Source organism: Bidens hawaiensis, unplaced genomic scaffold (assembly GCF_021521415.1).
Source record: "Bidens hawaiensis isolate Kalapana, Puna unplaced genomic scaffold, B.hawaiensis_p1.1 tig00020919_1, whole genome shotgun sequence".
Classification (NCBI taxonomy): Eukaryota; Viridiplantae; Streptophyta; class Magnoliopsida; order Asterales; family Asteraceae; genus Bidens; species Bidens hawaiensis.
This window is the reverse complement of record NW_027493230.1, coordinates 400533-405857: the sequence shown is the minus strand read 5'-3', so window position 1 is coordinate 405857 and position 5325 is coordinate 400533. Positions and strand designations below refer to the sequence as shown.

Here is a 5325-nt window from a genome sequence, read left to right as displayed (position 1 = left end):
CACGAGTGGCATGCACCTAAAGGCTTTTCTATTAATGTTGCCACTGCTAACGCTTCTCAGGTAATTACAAACATCTAAGTATATGTTTAATTCCTGTTTTGTTGTTATGTTCTATAAAATATTAGTTTTGTGACAGGTTCTATTGGCCACTAGAGGCGGTCATCTTGTTTACCTTGAAATGAAGGTGGAAAATTATTTGAAAAAAATCATGCTCAACTAAACATGATATTTCATGCTTGACATAAATCCGATTGGTGAAAATCCAATAAACGTAACCTTGCTGCAGTTGTATGTGGACGGATATTAGTGTAAAAATATTTTCACTGCCGAGCCTAGAACCTATTACTGAGGAACACATAGGTGGTGAAATTATTCCTCGATCTGTTCTTCTATGTGCCTTTGAAGGGGTATGATTGTAATTTTTCTTTATTCATATGCATTAAAAAATGAGTTAAATGTTTAATGTTTATTTTCAGATATCGTACTTGTTATGTGCACTTGGAGACGGTCACCTTTTAAACTTTTTACTGGACACAGATACTGGCAAGTTAACAGAGAGAAAAAAAGTTTCACTTGGGACCCAACCGATAACCCTTCGAACGTTTTCATCGAAGAATACCACACATGTTTTTGCAGCCTCGCGACAGGCCAACGGTTATTTACAGCAGTAACAAAAAGTTACTCTACAGTAATGTGAACCTAAAAGAAGTTAGTTACATGTGCCCCTTCAATTCTGCTGCTTTTCCAGACAGGTGTTTTATTTCTCCATCCTTAACTTTTCATAAATAATTAAATTAGTCACACAGACAACTTAATGTAGCATATGTAGTAAAATAGCAAGGATGATAGACGATATTTGAAAAATTGAATAAAATGGTCATGGTTTATAGATAAAAATTCATCAGAATACAAGGCATGTAGTGCTGTATACAAACCGAATCGAACAGATCTTGCTTATGTAAGAATTTATTGTGCAAACAGGCGGTTCACGGACACATAACCGAATGAACTCTTGTGCGTGTTCGTTTGTTAAGAAAATGATTTTGTTTGTGTTTGTGTTCATTTGTTAAGTTCATAAACAAGCACATCAGACAGCATACATTAACTTCAAATAAAAATCAGCATTCTTAAACTCAAGCATAGACATAATCACCCAAAATTAATATGAAGGTTAATTACTTGACATAATTATCTGAAAATACTTTGACATAATGAACTAAAATAAAAAAAAAATATAACCTTCATATGACCAGACGAAACAAATCAGCATGAACTAACGTAAACATACAAACATTAATGATATGAACATAAACAAACACCATTGAACGAACTTGACCTCTGTTCATTTTGTTGATATAATTAAAAAGCTTGTTTGGGCTCGTGAACCTACTGAGCGCGATAAGTGAAACTGGGGATCATTTATTAAGTGAGCATTTTAAGCTGAAGCTTGGGCTAATTTAAGCTCGCCCGATTCGAGCCTTTAGCTAGCCGATCTGAGTAGCTCACAAGCGGCTTGGCTCTTTACATCCATAATTGAATATGAATTGAAAAATAGAATTAGACATGATGTTTATTATCTTTAAGAATATGTTTTATGAGGAGATTATAATCTTTTTATGATGGGATTTTTATTTTGTGGCAGTCTTGCAATTGCTAAAGAAGGTGAATTAACAATTGGGACAATTGATGATATTCAGAAGCTTCACATCCGTTCAATTTCTCTTGGTGAACATGCAAAGCGTATCTGTCATCAAGAAAAGTCTCGCTCGCTTGCAATATGCAGTTTAAAGTACAACCAATCAAGCACAGAAGAATCTGAATCACATTTTATTCGGTTGTTAGATGACCAAACATTTGACTTCATATCCACTTACTCACTCGACCAATTCGAGTGTGGTTGTTCCATACTCAGTTGTTCTTTCTCAGATGACAACAACGCGTATTACTGTGTCGGGACTGCTTATGTTATGCCAGAGGAGAACGAACCAACAAAGGTATGTTGCTCCTAATATGTTGAAACATTGTGCATATCTTTTTACCTTTCTTTTTTGTGGTTTTCATATGAATATATAGTTATATTTGTTTCTTTTATATATTTTGCTTTGAGCAATATCTAGGTTTTGAAAGTTTAGCATTAACCAGGGGTGTAAACGAGCCAAGCGGAGCTCGTCTAGGCTCAACTCAGCTCGTTTAACTTACAAGAGATTGAGCTCGAGCTTGGCTCGTGGGCAGTTTTTCAAACTCAAGCTTGGCTTGGTCTCAGCTTTGCTCTTTTATTATTTGTTAATTAATTTTTATATATTTATAAATTTTTTTATTTACATTTTAATATAATTTTGTATATAACATAATGCATATGATATTTTTATCATAGTTTTATATATGATAATAACTGTTACAAAAGTATATAGTTACTTTTAGGCTGGCGAGAAAGCTTGACCTTGATAAGTGAAACTCATGCTTGCAATTTAAACAAGCTTATTTTAGGCTTAACTTCATTTAAGCTCCACTCATTTTGTATATAACATAAGCATATGTTATTTTTATCATAGTTTTATATATAATAATAACTGTTACAAAAGTATATAGTTACTTTTACGCTCGAGAGCCAGCTTGACCTTGATAAGTGAAACTCATGCTTGCAATTTAACGAGCTTATTTTAGGCTTAACTTCATTTAAGCTCCACTCGATTAGAGTTTTTAGCGAGTTGATCTTGATTAGATCTTGATCAGCTCATTGACTTAAAACAGGTACAGTGACATGATAGTTTGCTTATGTTTTTTATTAGTTTGTTAATACTATCTTTTACTTAAAGGCTATAAGAGGATTCTTAAATAAAGAGAGTTTTTTTTTTTGTTTTGAACAGTAAATAAAGTGGCAAAATGAGTGGGTCGGGTAGCAGTTTAAATGGATACTTTTGGAATAGGTTGAACCCGAAGTCCTCTGAAAACTTTGACCTTTTTTTAATAAACTAATATAATTGTTGTGTAGCCTGAGTGAATAAACATATTAACTCAAGCTACTCTTTTCATTTTACTTGTTTGACCCATTAGAGAATAAACATAACCTGAGTGGATCTGTTCATAAATCATAAGTCAAAGATACATAACATCATGTTTTCACATATTATCCTTATTAAATAATGAACACGCGCAGGGTCGTGTTTTGGTTTTCATAGTTGAAGATGGGAAGCTACAACTAGTAGCTGAGAAAGAAACTAAAGGTGCAGTCTACTCTTTGAATGCCTTCAATGGTAAACTCCTTGCAGCTATAAATCAAAAAATCCAGTTGTACAAGTGGATGCTTCGTGACGATGGTACACGTGAATTACAGTCTGAATGTGGACATCACGGTCACATACTTGCTCTCTATGTACAAACTCGTGGGGATTTCATCGTTGTTGGTGATTTGATGAAATCAATTTCACTCTTGATTTATAAGGTACCCAACTCATGTTATTCTACTATCTTTTCAAGATGGGAAGGGAGGGCAGGTCTGCAACTGGTCAAAACAATTCAACTTTAGTACTAATTTAAACAGTCCGGTCTTGTTGACCAACGGGCACTTGATTTTTGTTAAATATAGGTAGGGGTGTAAACGAGCCGAACTGAGTTCGCATTGGCTTGAGCTGTGCTTGTTTCTAGCTCTATTTTAGTATTTCTAAAGCTATGGCTTGGCTCATGAGTAGTTTTTAAGCTCGAGCTCGGCTCGTTATTATTTATTAATTAATTTATATGTATTGTAAATTATACACACACAAATTTTTATAGTAGTTTTATATATAACATAATATATAGCATTTGGTTAATTTTTATCATAATTTTATATATTATACTAGTTTTATATATTATATTATATTATATAAAAAATAATAGGCTCGTAAGTCGGCTCGAGCTTGATAAGTGAAGCGGAGGCTCTAGCTCATTTATTAAACAAGCTTAATTTTAGGCTCGAGCTTGTTTAAGCACGCTTCGAGTTTTTAGCGAGCCGATCTCGAGTACTTCACGAGCTTGGCTCGTTTACACTTCTACTTTTAGGTACAATATCTCATTATTATTTACAATAACCATTTAAGTTTAACATGAGTCGCCATTGACCCATTCTAGCTGAATTTTAAGTTCGACCCATTTAAGATTTAATATTTTAATATAGCCCGCCTTTACTTGTTTAAAAGTGAATTGTTTGAAATTGCTACATCCACCACTTATTAAACCCTTTCTTTTGTTGCCACCTCAGCATGAGGAAGGAGCTATAGAGGAACGAGCACGTGACTATAACGCCAACTGGATGTCAGCTGTCGAGATTCTCAATGACGACATTTACCTTGGTGCCGAAAACAATTTCAATCTTTTTACGGTCCGTAAAAACAGTGAAGGTGCAACTGATGAAGAACGGGGCCGATTAGAAGTAGTTGGTGAATACCACCTAGGTGAATTTGTGAACCGGTTCCGACACGGTTCACTCGTGATGCGATTAGCTGATTCCGATGCGGGCCACGTCCCAACCATAATATTTGGAACTGTTAACGGTGTTATCGGTGTCATTGCTTCTCTCCCTCAAGACCAATATATTTTTATGGAGAAACTTCAAACTAGTTTAAGGAAGGTTATTAAAGGCGTTGGCGGGTTGAGTCACGAGCAATGGAGGTCGTTTTATAACGAGAAGAAGACGGTTGAGTCCAGGAGTTTCTTGGATGGTGATTTAATCGAGTCGTTTCTTGATCTTGGAAGGAATAGAATGGAAGAAATTTCAAAGAGTATGAATGTTTCTGTGGAAGAACTTATGAAGAGAGTTGAAGAGTTGACAAGGTTGCATTGACTTGCATTTCAAGAGAAACATTGTTATATCAAACTTGGCATATCTTTTTCTTGGTTTGGTTTGTATCATCTTATAATGTTGTTTGCATAAAAGAAAATAAAACTTGTCATATTATTTTACCTTTTCTCATCTTGTTTTGTTTCTTGAATTAGTTAATATTATCCTGCCTAATTCAGCAAAACAAGTAATTATTGGGTGGAACCAGAACCCGAATTTCCAGAAATATAATCGAATAACGAACCGATGTAGGGTGGCTTGATTTCGGTCTTTTTTGGGTTGGGTCAGTTTCGGTCTGACCAAGACTGAATATGGATATCTTTTGGTTAAAATGCTTCACGTTTATGAACGGCGGATAAAGTGCTTCACGATATGGTTTTTAGTTTTTACCCAGACTAGACCATACCTGAATTCATCACCTCAAAATTAAGAGTGTGTTTGGCTAAGCTTTTGGAAATTGTTTTATTTGCTTTTTTGGAAATTGTTTTATGAAAAGCAAATAAAACAAT

At 34.6% G+C, this 5325-nt stretch overlaps 1 pseudogene across 1 annotated transcript; it reads left to right on the top strand.

Annotated features, from left to right (window-relative positions):
• The first annotated feature begins 3 nt into the window (after positions 1-3).
• LOC143562209 (DNA damage-binding protein 1a-like) lies at positions 4-5006 on the top strand (annotated as a pseudogene). The gene is made up of 6 exons (XR_013140443.1): positions 4-60; positions 137-407; positions 477-752; positions 1643-1994; positions 3158-3442; positions 4238-5006. The product of XR_013140443.1 is annotated as a DNA damage-binding protein 1a-like (transcript).
• Positions 5007-5325: the final 319 nt, after the last annotated feature.